This window comes from Epinephelus fuscoguttatus, linkage group LG16 (assembly GCF_011397635.1).
Source record: "Epinephelus fuscoguttatus linkage group LG16, E.fuscoguttatus.final_Chr_v1".
In the NCBI taxonomy this organism is placed as follows: domain Eukaryota; kingdom Metazoa; phylum Chordata; class Actinopteri; order Perciformes; family Serranidae; genus Epinephelus; species Epinephelus fuscoguttatus.
The window spans coordinates 20273035-20292513 of NC_064767.1; the positions used below are offsets into that span (position 1 = coordinate 20273035).

Below are 19479 nucleotides of genomic sequence, written 5' to 3' on the forward strand. Positions count from 1 at the left end.
CTGTGTCTCAGCTGAGTCTCAAGCCACTGCTGAGTGACACCCTGCATGAAACTGTAACGCAGGATGACAGACTGTGGGGGCACAGCGTTCACCAAAAGCATCCAAGGTAAATCATTTATATATCTTACCAGTACATCATCTCTCCTACACAGGCACTTTGCCAAACAAGCACTTAAAGGCATAGATCACAGGGTTGGAGTGCGTGTTCACTGCACCGGTGTTTTAAAGACTGGATACATACAGAACGCTGAGAGTGCAATGTTATCGCTCAGTTTACTGGATTTAAATCCCTCTGCATGCTAACAGCTTGTTGATCTGACTGCTGGGTTGTTTATAATTTGTGGGAAAGTTTAGGTTCGAGATGCACAAATGAGAACATCTGCTACAGACTGATTCACAGACATACTGTAGCACCTCAACCAGGACATTTCATCAGAGGAACCCAACCGTGGAAGTCAAACTGCATGTTAAAGGGATAGTTTAGATTTTTTTGAAGTGGCATTGAATGAGGTACTTGTCCATTGTCAGTATTTTACCTTTAGAACATGTTGATCGGCACACCCCCAGCACGCTGCACAGACCACCTTCTAATGTAGGTTATTCACTAACTATAATGGATAAGTATCATACAGCCACACTTAAAAAATCCAAACTATCCCTTTAATTTCTAGAATTCAGGATGACAGAGGAGCTTCATGCTCAACTCTCTCAGGTTCCCAGTTTCATGCTTGACAATTCTTTTGCGGTTTTGTCTTTCTAAAAAATGAAGCTAAGATAATATTCTGCTCTTTTCACTTTCACTTTCACTTCACTTGTATCTCAAGTTTATATCTCAACAAGTTTGGTCATTATCATTCAGTATCACACAGTTTATTTCCCTTATCAGTGTCCTCTTGCTGCATCTCACTGTTGTTGAGTCAGAGGGCAGCATTAATTAAACACTTGTCTGACCTTACTGCTGAAGGAGGGAGAGAAGAGACAGAATGAGTTAGAGATCTTTCCCCAGAGATTTACAGTATGAAACACTCTCCGAGCTCCCAATTATTTTCTTATACCCCGGGTCAGACTGATTTGTATTTTATTACTGTATGTCAAAATAGAAATGATCTCAAGTACACATTCTATGCTTATGTGCACATAAAGCAATTTGTACTCCACCACAGATGATCCTGAGGCACACTTGCATTACCGCACATGTGACTGAATCCAACAAGCCTGTGATATTCAGGGTGTGAGACATTGTACGTGCCGCTGTGGTTCTCAATAAGCCAAGCTTTCCAGTCAGTGGCACTGATCAAAGACATGAAAGGAGAAGGCCGTAGCTGCACACTTCGCACATTAAAAGCCTTCATTAAAGCCCTTTGACCTCATTTCAAAGCACAAGACATAGTCCTGCAAAAATACTGAAGATCAGTGTTGCAAATATGGAAATACTTTGAGCTGGGTTTGAAAAAGCCTTGTCCACATATAGTCAGATCTGATGCTGTGACTGCTTTTTAAAATAACAAACAATGGAGCCACATTTTTGAGACTTACTGCAATTTTTTCCATCCTTTTTGTTGCAGGTCTGATGTGCACAGGTCAGTTTGAGTTTCTCTTAATTCCATTCCCAGGTTATACCATCTCTCCGCCAGCGTCAGATGGCAGGACCCGCTGCAAAGATGTTTTTTTAATGAGCAGTGAAATGAAATTCAGCATCATTAGTGGACAGTGGAGCCAGAAGAAAGAGAAGCCGGATAAGGGCTACAACACGAGAGTCTCTGCACCTACAGCTCAGCTTACACACAACTGGAATGAAAATTGTTGGCTGCACCGAGCGATGTTTGTTCCGCAGACAGCAGCTCTTTGTGTGCAGCCTCTGTTTGATGCACACTTGTCAGACCAAACTCGACGTATGGTGACCTTTTTCTCACACTTGCTGCATGAATTTTCGACACTGCTGTTTTTCTTCCCTTAAAGTCAAAGAAACAAGGATTCATCTTAATATTAATGAAAAGTGCCAAGGTTGTTTAAAAAGAGCTTTGTGAGCCTATTTTATTGCAAAACCAGAAAAAGAAAAGATTAAAAAAAAAAAAAAAAGAAGCGTATTTATTTTGTTATTTTGTACATTGTGTTTTGGAAGTTATTGTTAATATTGCTGTTTCGGTGCCGCTTGGGACAAAGAGGAGTGTCACAAGTCGGCTGTGTTGCACAAAATGTAATAAATAGAAGCACGATAGCCAAAAGCATGCAGAGGCACCACAGAATTTAATCTTTATAACCTACTAATGGGAGGAAAAACACAACAATTTACACATTCACTCTAAGCTATTAATTAGGGATCATTCACTTTATCTGTCACTGTAATGTCCACATATGTTTTGATCTCTATTTGCATGTTACACCAAGCTTTGCACACAGCGAATTCTTTTACTAAACTAATAGAGAACAAAGGGACAGTGGGTTCCTTCACATTTCAGTCATAATGAGTTCAAATAAAACTTTGTACTTCAACCTCCTCCTCTCCTCATCATTGTTTGTGTATATTTACAGTTTGTCTCTCACATTTCACAAAGACATGCAGATGAAAGTGACTTCAACATGAAGTCAACTGTGGGTGATGAAAAGCTTGCTGCAAGATTAGTGATGATGACAAGCATAAAAGTGAAGGATAATGCTGTTGTTTTACTAACTCTGGGAATACGCAACAGCATTTTAAACCTGGCGTCCATGGTGTCATCATTGAAACAATTACCAATGATTACGGGCAACTGAAGGGATTCAATTTTAGTGTTTAACTCCCCCTCATCGCAACAATGTCCTAGAGGAGGCTGAGTGTTTGTATGAGCTGATAAATGCTGTCAGATACTCAGGAAAAGGAGGCGTCTGCTTTGTTACTGGAAGCTAGCCTGAGCTCCTGCAGCACAGCCTGGGGCTGTAAGACAGCACGGCACAGAATGGAAAATGTTGATGTCCCAGGACTGGTTCAGATCCAACTGGAGAGTCTCAGGACAGTGTTGTTGACCAAACCCAAACATACACTACATGTCCTGTTTCACATAAAGGCATTACAAGAGAAAGTGTTACGTCTGCTTTTATAAAAGAGCAGCCGGCCCTGCTTTAATCTGAGCCTTTTGATGTGATCTTTCAGAAATGCCACAGTCAATATATAACGCGGATCTTTCCATCATCCGTGTGACCTTTCCTCATGTTCCTGGGTGAGAGGGCTGCACCCAGCTTTCAGACAATAACTCAGCTGGTGTAATTTATTACAGGCGGCAGCACGACAAAACAGCCATAAATAGGACAGCCGTATCATGCACACGCAGTCAAACACAGCCAAAGGGCGAGTTGTAAACGTGCCAGGTACCTGCAGTGCGTACAGCTTGACATGTGATTAACAAACAGTCATGGTTGGTGTGTTGCTTGTGCAACGCTGCCTCGGTTTTAATCAGGGTCAGCATTAAGGACCTGATCTGCCTCACAAGAGTGGAATATTTTCATTTCATTTACTTAGAAATGTGTAAATTAATTAAATGTTGCTGCTCTGATGAGATGTGTGCTGATCAGCCATGACACATTACTGTCTTATTTTACATTAGAACTAAACTGATGAAAGTGTTGGAGTCAAAATGTACACATAACAGGGTACACAAAAGACTTGGGTCCTCTGGGGAGAACCCACAAGCAGTCACAAGATAAATCTGACACCAATATCTCAACATCTACTTGATGAATTTGCATATAATTTTGTAAAGATGTTCGTGTGTCCCATAATAATTTTGGTTGACTTTTCCTCTAGCACTGTCGTTAATCACCAAAGACTTGTAAAGCTAATGACGTCCCCATCACCTTTACTTTGTGTATGGTGCTAATGACCAAATATTAGCATGCTAACACCTGAAACTTTGATGGTTAACATGACCAGTTAGTAACATCAGCATTTGTCATTGTGAGCATGTTAGCATGGCAGCATTAGCCTCACTCTTAGTCTTGTTCTCTTGTGAATTACCGGATAATTTGACCTCTTCTGAATATCATTCAAATTAACAAAATCCTGCTATTAATTATGATAACAAACCATCTCAAAATATTAATCTAATATCTAAAAAATGATGACTTACTTTGCAGATTTGCTCTCTGGTTGCAACAAGTCATTCAATGATGTTTTTTGAATGAAATAATGAGTTTAAAAGAATCAATGGAGTCTGAATGCAAATTTCTCTACAGAAAAGGTAGAAAATGTAAGGACAAAGAGAGGACAGGATTTGTTTGTTATAATTTACGTGAAGGTGAGAATGAGGTTCACCTCTTGTTTTACTGTCCTGTATATGAAGACACAGGGTTGTACTTTTCAGTAAAACAAACTATATTCATCTATCTATCATGATAGATGAGTATCTATCATGAAAAATTAGATGTTTATTTTTCAGAAAGGGAACCTTTTCTGGGATAAAAGGCAAAGTATTTTGTTTCAGGACTGAGCAGTAAAATAACATGTACGTTGGATTGTTTACTGCAACGTCATTTTAATGGTTTCTGTAAAGCCATGAAGGTTGTGCGTGACACAAAATTTAAAAAACTGATCAAATTTTACCAAAATAATGGCTTAGTATCTCAAACAAGCGTCAGTCTGTGGGGCTAAAAATGAAGGCAGATGGGCCAAAACTGCAGTTCCTCAAATGGCCACTTGAGGCTGGCTCCAATAAGAAAGTCAATCCCCATAGACACCAATGTTAAAATGCCCAACTTGTGGGGGGATTTTTTTGTGTAACTCACCTGTTTAAATTTTATTAAGGCTTAAAGTTATGCATATTTGAAACCGGGGCTGCTTGAGGGACAGGCTGGCTCATCCACAGCTCCACCCTTTTGTCTAAACATGGTCACTTCTGTCTCATCATGGTGGCTACACCTGTTGATTTTATACAGCCTATAAAGTCAAAATAATGACTTGCTTGTCTCAAAATTATGACTTAGCATCTCAAAATAATGACTAAGTATCTCAAAATTAAAATGATGGCTTACGTACGTTGAAATAATGGGTTAGTTAGTATAGTTTCTCATTATTATGAGATACTAAGTTATTTTGCTATGGTTTCTCATTATAATGACCTACAGAATCTTTTTTGTTCATCACACCAGTGGAAATGGGCCTCCGTAGAAAATTGCCGAGTTGAAGTGGTCAAAATGAGGACACTACTCGAGACAAACATTTTGTTCTGTTTGAGGGACGAGAGTTTTAGATTGTAGACATCGTAGGGGGAAAAGGGTTTTATTGTTTTTCTTTTGAATCTTCCCAAGCTGAGATAACCTGAGAATATCTGCCTTTATCAAGTTTTTAGTTTTAGCCACTTCAGATAAGAGTTTGTTTGGGTAAATTGAAGGAGATGAGATAAAGGTCTGCCTGAGAGGTTAAGCTTTGGGCAAAAACTCCCCGTAACCTCATTTGGTTCAGTTTAATTCAGTTCAGTCCAGCTTTATTTCATTATACTTGCATTCAAAGAATAATAGTCTTTCTGAGATATGCAGCTGTCTAAAGATAATAAGTATACAACAAATTAGTTAGATGCAAAATAATTCAAGAGCCAATTTAAGTGGCAGTCTTTCTTTCAAGAGGCAGGGTCATTAAAGTACAGAATACAAAATTTTATAACTATAACTCCAAAATCATTCTCATCAATATTCAACATACAGCTGCATGTTTTTGGTTATAGTTAGATTTTTATTGTTGTTCAGAGACAGCTGACAGCGATTTATCTGCCTGTAAAGCTCTCCACCTCAAAGAAATAACCTGTCAGGTAACTTAATCTGAGATTAAAACACCTGTTCTATTCCTGGACCAGACATCTCAGAGAAAAAAATATTTCAACAGATCTTTTTGTCTTCCTTGTGAATCCACGCTGTGGATAAATATCATCCCAGGAGAGACAGATGAAAGGGCTGTCAGTGACAGATGATAGTGAAAAATAGGATTTTAGCTTGCAGACAATCAATCATATATCAAGGTAACCTTCGGTGAGACAGAGTAGAGAGTTGTAGGAATCATATCGTTGCGGTTGATAGTTCCCGCTCCTCTTGTTTTTCTTTTTAGTTCCTGTTGGCTCTGTTGTCTCTGCTCTGCTTTGTGCTGTTTATTCATGGCTCTAAATTCTCATTTAGACGTGTGCAGCGGTGCTTTTGTGTTTGTCACAGAAACAACAAGAACACAAAGACACACCCTTAAAAGCAAGTGTCCTAAAAGCCCACATATTAAACCACGGTTACACAAGTGGAAAATGTCATGTGGAACAAATCAGAAAGCAAAGTCAGTGTGACTCATTAGGACTGGCGAAAGGACAAATAGCTTGTACATGACTATCTACTTTCTGTTGCGCAAAACTGCTGAATACACTTACTGCTTTGTGTTGCAGATACAATATAACAAAGAAATGAGAAATACTGAGCTGAATTCAAGGTTTGGTGTCTAATGTTTGATGTGAAAAGGCTTATTTTTAACCTTTTCTTTCCTTCATCCACCCATCAAAAGATATTTCCCAACTCTGCGTACGTCTTCTGAATCTTTTTTGCACCCTATGTGATGCTGGAAATGTCACACAGACAGATATGTGGCATTAAAGTTTTGACAGCTGGGATGAATTAAGAGGATCTGGAGCCTCAGTGAAGTACAGTACAGCTAATACTGCTGGGACAAGCGTGACAGCGTTGTCTTTAAGTCCTTCCTGTGGTCTCACATCCCCCCAAAAAGGAGGAAAAACAAGTAAGAGCAAACCAAATGTATCCATTCAGTTAATAAAAACACTGATGATTTTCACTGTTACTTCTGTGTGCAGCCATTGTGCAGCTCCATGAACAGGCTTGTGATAATGTTAGTTGTTGATTCTGCCCTGAGATAGTTTAGTGGATGTCACCATTATGGAAAGCCTGTCTATTGAAGTGACAAAGGGAAGTGTGTCACTCTGCACTTTTCTTCCCCAAAACAAACAGATACTGTTGCTGGTTCACGCAAACAAGCAGCTCCTCTCTCTGCCTCCTCCCAGACCGGTTTGCCAGAAAAGCCACGCGTCTCTGCTGTCACATACACCACACTCCCATATCAATCAGCCCTTTATCTGCTTCCTCAACTCCACCCGACCGGCTTGCTGTCTGTCTGTCAAAGTTGCTTCAGACAAGACACATGCCTGTCAAACTCAGACAGGCTGGTATCTAAAGATATACCTGTGGAGAATATCAAGTTCTGTCCTGGAAACCCCCAAAACAGGGTTAATTATAGGAGATTAAAATGATTCCTGGCATATAAAACTTATTGGTTTTATTGTAATGGAAGCCAGGAAGAATAAACCACTTGAGGCTTTTGTTGTAGTTGTCTAAACAGCAGCCAATTTCCTCTGATTTTTTCCTGACAGCAGCCAACGAAATCAATACAAAGGCAGCTTTTTTGAAACATTAAAAGATGCCCTGTGGTTTTGTGATGGCGCAGTAGGAGTGGAGGAAGTAACAGGAGGAGGAAATTAGATCTGTATTCACTGGGGAGGCTGCAGACACACCCAGGTGACTGTGTCCTGGTGACACGTCACCTGGATGATCAGCTTGAAAACAGTCACACCACATTCTCAGGTACACACACACTTAAGTGTGTCAGATTTTTCTGATACAACACTTTGATGCCAGATAGCTCTTTTAATAACAGCTCTCAGGTGAAACCGCAGAGAGGAATAACACCGAAACTGGCTCCAACACGTGATTTTATTCCATTCCTTTGCATTATGTAAGAATTAAACAGATTTAGACAAACACAGACAGCTGCTCAGGTGTTGTGTACCTATGTAAATGTAAAGAGGATTCACACAGACCAGCAGCTGTTGACACGCAGGAGAACAGAGACAAAATGTCGGATCTTTGACCTTTGGACTCTTTGAAATATTGACAGTGTGTAAACATCCTCCAGCGCAGCACATATATCATGTTTAGCACAGATGTTTGAGAGTGGCCTGAGGGAAGAGAGCACTTGCTTTAGAGTGAGGACGAGGAGGATGCACTTCATGTTGGAGCTTTATGTTCCATCACCATAAGTAATTATGGTGTTTCTCCCTCTCTTTCTGTGTGTGTGTGTGTGTGTGTGTGTGTGTGTGTGTGTGTGTGTGTGTGTGTGTGTGTTGCTCAGAGCCACGCACTGACTTCCCCTTTGGACTATGAGCTCACACCGTGATGCATCTCATCCTCACACCTGCAGCGCCACCTAGTGATTCTTTCTTTCCAATGACATCAAATGTACTTCTGCTGTTTACCACTGGAGGTCACTGACAGTCTTTTTATGGAAAATCCTCTGGCATGAATTCCCAGTTCAGCAGCAAATACACTGATATATATAATAAAAGCTGCTGTTTGATTACCAAGTTTCCTTTTAATTCAGCTCATCCATTCACCTGTGGTTGCACATTTATTCGTATCTTCCCTGTTTGCAGGACAAACACAGTGTTCTTCAAATCAAATGTGGATAATCTGAAGGAAACAAAATAATCTGAGATGCAAGTGATCTAATTGTGTTTCTTAATATAGGCATTGTTTGTATTAGTATACACTGTTTTCTAGTCCAAAAGCCAGTTAAGCTTTCACCACCTGCCTGGCTGGATGACATCTGGGCTGAAGGAGCAGGATTATCTCTCCATATGCTTGATGCAGGATGGACTGTGAGACAGACCTGAGTCAAACAATGATAACGTCTTTGTTTCAACCTGAATGGAGAGCTAGACGTTTGCATTTTTCTTCACAATTCAGATTGTGGCAGATAAGCCTGAGTTGATTTCCTTTAATTGTCCCTAAGACAAACACGACCCCATCTGGCTAACTACAACAAGCCTGCAGGTTGGCATAGTGAGTGGGAGACTGACCTTGACCCAGAAAACCTGGCATCTTTCCTTCATGTCAGCAAACATCCAACCTGATGAATGTGTCATCGAACAACAGTGACACTGAACTCACGCCAGCTCCAGAGGCGCTGTTCCACAGCTGCCCGTGACCTCTGACCTTCCTGTGCAAAAATTAAACTCCCCAGGGGAAATTCAAACATTAAACACTACATCAACATAACTGATGTAATATCACTGTCACTGGGTGGAAACTTTGTCTCTCTAATGCTTTTTACTGAGACAAGAAGTTTTGTATTCTTACACACACCAGTCAGAGTTTCAAACAATTTCCTCACTTTGTAAAGTAGTATGTAAACCAGCAACCAAGATTAAAACAAGTAAACACTCCAAATACTTTATGCTACTGTACAGTGAGACATGTTTTTTTTTTTTTTTACTGAACAGCCTGAGCAGCCACTGTGGCAACAAGTTACAATCACAGGATAACAGTAAAACACACTGAACCAGTAACAGTGGTGGAAGAGAGATTTTAATTCTTTACTTAGATATCAGTATGTAGGATTTACTGGGATCTAGTGGTGGGGCTGCAGATTGCAACCAAATGAATACCTCCTCTTTATCAAACATATTAGACTTCAGGTAATGGGTGGCCCTATTTAATTAGCCCTAGATTTCTACAGTAGCCTATTCTCGCATACTGCTTCCTTGTACCCCTGCACCTTATGTAGATATAAACAGCTCATTCTAAGGTAACCAAAACACAGTGATTCTTAGTTTCAGGTGATTATACAATAATGAAAACATAGTTGTGAATATTATATTCCATTTCTGCCAATAGATCCATCTAAATCCCACAGGCTGGACCTTTAAAGGACAAGTCTGTAGGATTTAGTGGCATCTGCTGATGAGGTTGCACATTGCAACCAAGTGAAACTTCTCCTGTGTGCCAAGCTAGTAGGAGAACTATGGTGGCTGACACAAAAAAGTGAATGGCCCTTTCTAGAGCCAGTGTTTGGTTTGTCCATTCTGGGCTGCTGTAGAGACAACATAGTGAGCTCCTTGGAAGTGAGCCGGCTACCTGTGTAGACATGAAGGGCTCATTCTCAGATAGCAAAAATACATTGAAAAGAAACTATTGAAAATAGTTATGAATGTTATATTCTATTTCTGCCAATATGTCCCTCTAGATCCTACAAACTGGACCTTTATGTAAAGATGGAAATACAAAAATGTAAAAATACTCTGTCCTGCATTCCAATATATTTGATACTTATGTAAAAGTACATAGATGTAATCACCAAAATGTACTTAAATTAGCAAAAGTAAAGGTAGGCTACTTATCATGCATCATGACCACTTTCAAAATGATCAAATAATCATTCATCTAATTAGATTACAATGCACAAGTTAAAGGATGCGAAGGATCGCATTTCACTGGAGTTGTACCATATATGATTCCATGTAATAGATGATTGATTGACCCAGTGATTGATAACATAATTATGTCTATTTATAACTATGTATGAACTAATTCTGTCATGTAAAAGCAGAATCTGCAAAATAACTAATACATTTTTCCCTGTAAGATGTGGTGAAGTCAAGTCAAACTTTATTTATAAAGCACATTTAAAAACAACCTCAGTTGACCAAAGTGCTGTACAGTTATTGAAATATAAAATAATCATACACAAATATCATAATAAATGAAACAAAGGAAATAGTAAGAGCTCAATTTAAAAAACTAAAATTAGATTAAAAGAGGAAATAAAAGAGTAAAAAGAGCAAAAGCCAAGGATTCTCGCCTAGGAGAAAAGATGGGTTTTCAGTAATGTTTTAAAGTGCTCAACAGACTGTGCAGCTCTAACCTGGAAAGGTAGACACTTCCACAGCTTTGGGGCCGCCACTGAGAAGGCTCTGTCCCCACAAGTAGAGAGTCTGGACCGAGGTACTGCCAGGAGCAGCTGGCTTGACGACCTAAGTGCTCTAGAAGTACTGTGAGGCTGTACAAGCTCTGATAAATAAGACGGTGCCAGACCATTTAAACACTTAAAAACAATTAATAGTAGCAGAATGTGCAAAAAAGGAAGTGGAAGAATGTGCTATTTCTTCTTTCAAAAGTTATATAGGCTTGGGGCACCCAGTAGCCCAGTGGGTAGAGCAGTACAGAGGCAATGTCCTTGCTGCATACACCAGAGGCTCAATTACAGCCTGTGGCCCTTTAGTGCATGTAGTCCACCCTCTCCCCCTTCATACTTCCAGCTTGTAACAACTGGTGAACGAGGTGAGAGTGGACTCAAATGCATGACTCAAGAGACAGTTCAGGTAAAATAATACAGTCTGTACTGGTCAAAAGGTAGGTTCAGTGCACAGGAGGTCCATCAGTGGAGGCAAACAAATCCAGAGGGGATGAGGCAGAGTCAATCAACAGGCTAAATCTAAAACACCAAGAGGAGGACACAGGGAAACAAAAGGTTGGAACTCTGGACATACAATGAGCTAAGACAAACTGGCACTGGGAGAAAACAAGACACACATTAAACACTCTGGCGAGGGGAAGGATAACGAGACACAGGTGAGGCTAATCAGGGCGGGACAGACACAGGAGAAGACATCAAAAGGGAGGGAAAGCACACAGGGGCAGGAAGTGAAGAGATCTGAAAGGAGAGGAGATGTGGGTTTCAAAGTAAAACAGGAAACAACATGAATGAATGAAATAAGAAACTTGAGCTGTGACACAACTGTCCTGTCATAAAAGCCCCAAAAATCTTAAAAAAAAACAAAACAAAAAAAAAACACGTGTCACCAGCCTAGTCAGTACTGTAGACAGAGGACAGAAGACATTTTGACCTGTCACAGAAGGAGCAACACAGGTGTAAATAATGAAAATTCCATATAGCTGCTTTAATTTCAGGATCTTTATATCCTGCATGCTTGCTCACTATCACTCCCACCTGAGCACTTGTGTAGAAGAGAGCCGTCATTAACAGTGTTAGTAACACTTGTGCTTTTCCTACTATGACAAATCAAGATGTCTGCCCTGAGAAATGTCTATGAAGAGTATGGCCACACAGAATAATCCTTTACTGTGAGAACAACAGGCTGTTAGCAATGAAACAGTGTTGCAGATAAATTAATTTGCAATAAAGCTTAACCTTATAGTATTTGCAGCATTGCACAGCCACACGACTCAGCGCAGTCCCACTGTGCTAACCGGAGGAGAAGTTAGATTGGTGGCTGGTTAACTGACCGGAAAGCTCTCTTGTTGAACAGTGCGTACCCTCCATGCATAAATTCAATCTCGCAAGCAGAATATCAAATCTCTTTCAAATTGGTGTGAGCGTGGCACAAATGAATAGGACTAGATATATACACACACACACATTGAATCTGTCATGGGGTCCCAGCTCTTGTTTCACTGAGTGTGAAACACAATCAACAGCAGGAAGGAAAGGCAATTTCAGGCTTCAGCGACGAGAACACTTGTCTGTATTTCAGTGTCATTCTTGTTTAGGGTGGATGGAGAAGTCAGACACAGTGAGTGTGTGTGTCTATGTGTGCGTGCATGCATGCATGTGTGTCTCATTTCTGCTGACTTACACCATTTCCTACCACCTTCCATCATTTTGCCCCGCCATTTATTGGAAGCACATGTAGCCAGCGCTGTCTTTGCGTCAATACACTGTTGAATTATTTCACTGGAATAACCTTTGCTGCTGACACTTACTGCGACTTTTGCAACAGTACACAACCACTGTCAACACTGATGGTGGGTGGAGGGCACGCCAGCCAAATTGCAGCTTCCATTGCCACATGTGCATTAAAAGGTCCAGTGTGCAGGACTCAGGGGCAGCTCTTGACAAAAATGGAATATAATATTCATAACTATGTTTTCATTAGTGGTTATAACCACCTGGAAATAACAATCATTGTGTTTTTGTTATCTTAGAACAGTACAGGTAGGGTGCTGGGTGACCTGCTGATCATTTTCTCATTCATAATGCAAATAAATTGATTTACACTGTGAATGTTTTTGCACACTTATTGTAAATTAGGCTCCAGAGTGCATAAAAAGGCATCACAACTGAGCTTGTATATAAAAAAAAGCGCCAGCAGAGCAAATGCATGTTTCTACGGACAACATAAAAATGACCTGCCCTACTCTCCCTACGACTGGCCAGTTCTCATTGTCTTTGTTGGTTGGATTGGTTAGGTTTAGACAAGAGGAGTGAGATTGGTTTGGGTAAGAAAGTCAGGATAAGCCAATCAGAGGCAGAGTAAAGTGGGTCATTCTTTTGTTATCCCAGGAAATGCTAATTTGCACCAGGGGAGGATCCCTCAGACCTCCTGACAGAGGTCCAGGCTAAGTATTTATATATTACTTATAAATGTTTGTTATCAACTGGCCCCTGATCTCCTGTAATTTTGTGAAAGTTCACCCCCGGGCAAAGCAAGTTGAGTATTCCTGCCTAAGAATGAGCTGTTTATATCTATATACAGAGTGGGTCCTCTTCCACGAACTCCGTTATGTTGTTCTACAGTAGCCCAGAACCAAAACAGAAAAATCAAACACTAGCTCTAAATAGGGCCATTTCTGTTTTTGCATTAGCCACTGTACTTCTCCAACAGACTTTGCACATGGCAGAAGTGTCAGTTCTGCAACCTCACCACTAGATGTCACTAAATCCTTCACACTAGAACTTTAAATCACAGGTGTTGATTTATTCATTTATATCTATTTGAATTTTCTGTTTCAAAGAGGGACTTTTTAAAGTCAGATAGATAGTTTTCAAAGTAAAATGCAGTGCTAAAAAAGTGGTGATTAAATTTTAAAGTTAGACATTCAGTTCCTGCTGAGATGTTAATGTTATGACAACTGAGTGCACTCAGTCTGCTAACGAAGACTGTGTAATATGATCAAGAGCTCCAAAACAAGCGAGTAAGAGCGTCTTAAGTTGAGATTTTTTCATCAAAAGAACAAAAAAAATCACACACAATTTGGGCTGAAAACAACAGTGTGTTACATCAGTGACATCAGCGTTAAGGACACGAAGATTTTGACTGAAAGACTGTAAAATACAATCTGTGACAGACTACTGTTACATCACACACAGACACCAGAATACAGGCAGTGGGGCACAGATGACATGGAGATAATAGTTTTAATACTCTGACTCCGTGTGTGTGTGTGTGTGTGTGTGTGTGTTCATAAGTGTATGAGAGACCAAACATGAGTGTGTGAGATGGTGCATGAATGCATGTATCTCAATGTCAAAGGTTAGGACGGGATGATGATTAGGGTTAGAGTTGGTTTTAGGGTTGGGTTTGAAGTTAGGAGATTTGCTGATGATGATGATGGTGATGATGATGATGATGCTGTGTGTGTGTGTGTGTGTGTGTGTGTGTGTGTGTGTGTCTGTGTTTAACTGAGTTAGAGGATCCAGCTCCAATCCTGGATTAAAGCTCATCTCTCTGTATTTATCTCCCAATGGACTATCTGAGAGGCAACGAAGGGTTTGACCCAGTTGGACACACACACACACACACACACGCACACACAACACAAATATATACACACAAAAGCACACAAAACTGCGGCATAAAATAATGAAGAAATCTGTGTGGGTATTACTGCTTTGGTGATTGATTAATAGAAACAACAGTACCAGGTGTCCAGTCAGCAGGGAGCAATTAATGACTTTCTGTGTGTAGGTGTGCCTGCCTGTGTGTGTTTGTGTGACTCCACTTGTTACGTTCACCTCAGGCTCAGTGATGCATGTTCCTGTGAGTTCTGCATTGCAGCAGTCACGTCCGTCTCCCCTTTTCCACCGCCCTACTTCATTACCATCATCAATACCTGGTCGAATAACCGATGATGCAGTTAGTGAACTGGCTAATGGGAACAAGCATCATACTTTGCAGGAGATCCATCTATTTTTATGGGAAGCAAAAAAGCTATCAACTTTAATGACCAGGATCTGCGAGGAGGTCTTACATTAGCTCGGCTCATGTTAAACATCAGAGGAGGGGTTGAGGAGATCTATGCAAACACGCGGAGCAGCTGTATATGCTAAAAAGAAAAGTCAGGTCAAAAGTCAGTCAATTTTTTTTTTTCTCCGTAAGGCACATGAGACATGGTTCTGCTTGTTACTGCTGGTTGTGTTTTTTTTAAGCTGAAAGTGAAGGTCAGAGAGTCTCCGGGGTTGATATTAGCGCAGCTCTAGACTTTACAGCACCAGAGAGCCCTTTTCTTCTCTTTCCTTCCTGAGTTCTCCTCACTCCGTCCTCCCCGATCATGGCTGATGGGAGTTTTAATGGTGTTGCAGTTTAGTGTTTGTTATGAGCCCAGGGTCGACCCAGGGGCCCCTGTAACTACATGAGTATGTTCCCTTTACACTCCCAGTCCCACTCTGTATCACTCTGAGTGAAATATGAAGTACCATGAAGATGGAATGATGAAGTCGTCCGGAGAGGCCACTGAGCCTCAGAGTCCTGGGCGAACAGAGGGAAATAGTTGTGGGGTTCAGTGGAGGACATGGGAGGAGCTTGGGCATGTTTTCAGCAGATACTCCTCCTTTACACTGTATAAATTAGAGTAGACATGCAGGCAAGAGGAGATTTTTAATTTAATTTTTGCAAAAGCAGATTCAAGTGGCTGGTTTCCAACAAGCATTAAATAATCCCTAAATTATTGAATGACTGTTGTGTGATTGAGGTTGCCCGACCTCAAATCATCTCCAGATTTCCTCCCAATGAGAAATAAACGAGGGCAGAAACCTCCCCTTGTTTCTTTCCAATCCTTGTTTCTGCATCCAGACCCGCAAATGCTAATCTCTTATGTAATAATGGTCCACACACACACGCACACACGCTTTGAATTATTTCTCAAGCCCCCACCGTAATAACACTTCAATATTTTTATAGCCTTCTGCCATTAAATAGAGCAGTCCTGACTGACCCTGGGCTGTGGAAAAATAACTGCAGCCTTGCTGTCTCCGCTCGCTGTTATCCAACTCCTCCGGGAGAAGATCCCGGTCTTTGCTCTCTGATGGCGAAAGACTGGCTGTTTAGAGCACACTGTGGGCACAAAATAAATAGAGACTCTGAAATAGATGCAGAGGGGGTCAGGAAGAGAAGGATGGACAGAGAGCAGAGTTTACAGACTCTAAAAACAGATGCTCCCTAGACTGGCCCTGTCTCCCCACATTAGTGCAGCGTACCCTCCTTCCTCTCCTCCTCTAGCCTTTTCTCTTCCTCTCACATGTACCTCTTACCTCCTGACATAAAAAGTATCTCACAGTCCCTCCTCACCTCTCTCTCTGATGCCACCTGTTTTTGCTCAAAACCATCTTGAAACTTGTACCTAGCAGCCTTGCTTTGAACCCTGAGTGTAACAAAATAATCTTAGCTCCAAAGTTAGCAGCTTTTCTGAGCTCTCAAATTCAGTCTTCAAGTTCAGTTCAAGGATGGCCTCGGATGTGAATGGCCTCGCCTCTTGGATTTTTCTCCTGTCGTCCGCTGACTTTTTTTATTGTCTCATGAATAAACCATGTAACTAATAAAGGCTTCCACAGCACTCCTACACCTCTCAGGGCCTGAAGTTAGCTTTTTTTTGCTAGTGATTGCAAGGTCAATCCACTACTTTGGTCCAGACTGAAATATCTCAATAACTATCTAATGGATTGTCAAGAAGTTTTGTGCAGACATTTATGGTACCCAGAGGATTAATCCTACTGACTTTCCCCAGACTTTCCTTTTAGCACCACCAGTGTTTCGAGTTTTCACTCACTTATCCCTTGAAATATCCCAACATCTGCTAAATGGATGGGCACCAGATTTTGCACAGACATTTTTTTTCTTCAAGAGCAGCAGCATTTATTTCTTGAGTGCGTGCAAAGACTCACAATAGAATACAATAGAAGGAGCGTAATTATATGGTATGCATACAGTATATGGGTGTGGTAACCATGTTTGACCTCACGAAGATGAGAATGGGATTGAAACAATCTGTCTGTTTAAATAAATGTGTGGCTCAGAGTCAGTGTGAAAGTGTTACTGTATTTTTTCTCAAGAATGCTGAGACTCACCCTGTTAATATCACATCACACTCCCACACTTGTTCAATCACAATCCAGAAAGCCCTTGTGTGTGTGAATGAGTGATACATCGTCTCATAATAATGATCTCATGCTGATCACGCAGACGTTTTTATTAAAATAGTGATATTAGAGACTATCCAACCCCAAAAAGTGATACCTATACCGATACCCATAGATCTTTCGTACGAGCAGCTTTTCACAACCCATAGTCTCATTTATTGTAGGCGCCGACCTCCAGTGGCTGTAGTAATCATGATGGGAGCAAAGGAGGACGTCCGTCACAAAGGCGAGAAGGGTCTAACCGCAGTCTCACAGACTACCTACTTTACTACACGACCCCACCACCCCCTCAGATCTTTTCCTAACCTTGACCATGTCTGTCCAAAACTAGACTTTATAAAGTTTGTATAGGAAGGCGGTGGAGCTGGAAATTTCTTTTTTTCTTAAGATGGTGAAGGTATAACCCACCATACTTGCCTCTGACTAACTTACACTGATACTCTTACCCTAACCTTGACTAATCTCACTCCTCTTGCCTAAATCAAACCCACTCAACTAACAAAGGGAACGAGTACTAGCCAATCAAAGGGAGAGAAGTGCGGGTCAGATCTTCTACATCCTAGGGGAAAAAAATGGCATCAGGGTGGATGGATTGGTCAAACAAACACATGACTTTCATCCAGGAGACCACTGTTTGTGTCCTATGTGAAACCAAGAATCCATGCTGATTTATTTTTACACAAGTTCTAAATATTGCATCCCCACCCCGGAATCTACACCTTTGTGTAACGTGTTGTTATTCACCACATCGATATGCATGTTACGTCATGTGCCATCATGTTACGTCACAATGTCATTTTACATTAAATACGTAATGTGATGACACCCAACCATAATTCTTCTCCTAAACCAGTGGTTCTCAAATAGTGGGCCCCGATGCTAATCCAGGTGTGCCGTGGAATTTTGTGATAACCACACACTATTATTATTCAACTGGGCCTATACAAAAAAAGTATGAATGATTTTTTTTTATGACTGTATCAGTATGTTGTGCACAGCCATTTACTAATAAAGAAGCAAACTCAACCTAAAAAATGTAATTTAGTTTGAAAAAAACCCTTCACGGGTAACCTGTTTGTCGCTGTCCCTGCTTGGGAATTACAAGTGGGTGACACATTGCATCAACTTACATTATCTTGGGCGGCAGTAGCTCAGTCCATAGGGACTTGGGATGGGAACCGGTGGGTCGCCTGTTCAAGTCTCTGTCCGGACCAAATATGGTGTGGACTGGTAGCTGGAGAGGTGCCAGTTCACCTCCTTGGCACTGCTGAGGTGCCCTTGAGTAAGGCACCAAATCCCCCCAACCGCTCAGGGCGCCTGTCCATGGGCAGCCCCTCACTCTAACATCTCTCCATTTAATGCATGTTAAAAAGGTCCTGTTTGTGTATGTGTGTATTTCGCACCTGTGTGTAATTGACAACGGAGTGAAAAAAAAAGAATTTTCCCTCAGGGGATTAATAAAGCATATAGATTTAAAAAAAAAAAAAAAAATTACTTAAATTAGTTCATGTTTTAATGGATATTTAATGGGTATTGTATATTTTAAAAAGTTTAAAATGAATTCTTGAATCATTTTGTTAAATATATAATGAGACAATAGTTGATTGTCAATTGTTATTTGATATTAGTAAATAAAAACAAACATTTATGTCGGCATAAGAGTGATAACACAATTATAATCATAACTAGCTGGGGCACTAAAAGGCTCCTGTGGGTCGTATTAGAGGGTAGGAACAAACAACGTACGGTTGTATGGGCTGGAGCACTTACTGCAATAATACTTATTAACAATAATACTCATTAACACCCTCGCACTGGTGTGGAAATAATCTTTTGACCTGCACCAGGTCAAAGGTCAGGATGCATAGAAACATGTATTTCATTTCTTGCGCAGGAGAGGAGCTTGAGCCTGACTCCTCCATTTGAAAGACTGTCCGTACCCTGTCGTTACAGCACATGTACACACACACACACACACACACACACACACACACACGCACACACACGCACACACACGCACACGTACACACACACACCCTCTGCACATCCTTTTACTGTGACAAACAAAGAAGCTGTGCATGACTCACTCTGTGTTCCTCAGAGTTCAAGGACCCTGCAACAACAACATTTATGGCTCCATTTCAGACATACTGTAGCATTAAGGAAGCATCAAAAATGAATGTGTGTGTGCGTGAGTGTCTGTTTTCGTGTGTGTACACACACATCTGCTGAGTGTCTGGAGACGGTCACGCTGTTTGCATCACCTCAGCCAATCCAAACATTTCCACAGCTGCTGTTTTAAACTAAGACCCCGGATTCTGTTTTCCACACAGCATCTGTCTGCAAATGAGCTCGATCTAAGAAATGTTTGCAAGACTAAGTTTTGTTGGGGATATTATTTTTCTGCATGTGGTGTGAATGAGTATGGAGACACACAAACTCCTCTCTGAGGCAGCTCTGCGTCTTGATCCTCACAC

The 19479-nt window shown here is 40.9% G+C and overlaps 2 protein-coding genes across 5 annotated transcripts in view; one reads left to right on the plus strand and one right to left on the minus strand.

Annotated features, from left to right (window-relative positions):
* The window catches only part of efemp1 (EGF containing fibulin extracellular matrix protein 1), a 182518-nt gene that overhangs the window by 129507 nt on the left and 33532 nt on the right, over positions 1–19479 (minus strand). The gene's annotated exons all lie outside the window — the stretch shown is intronic.
* LOC125903395 (apoptosis-stimulating of p53 protein 2-like) overlaps positions 1–19479 on the plus strand; it is a 192481-nt gene that overhangs the window by 65425 nt on the left and 107577 nt on the right.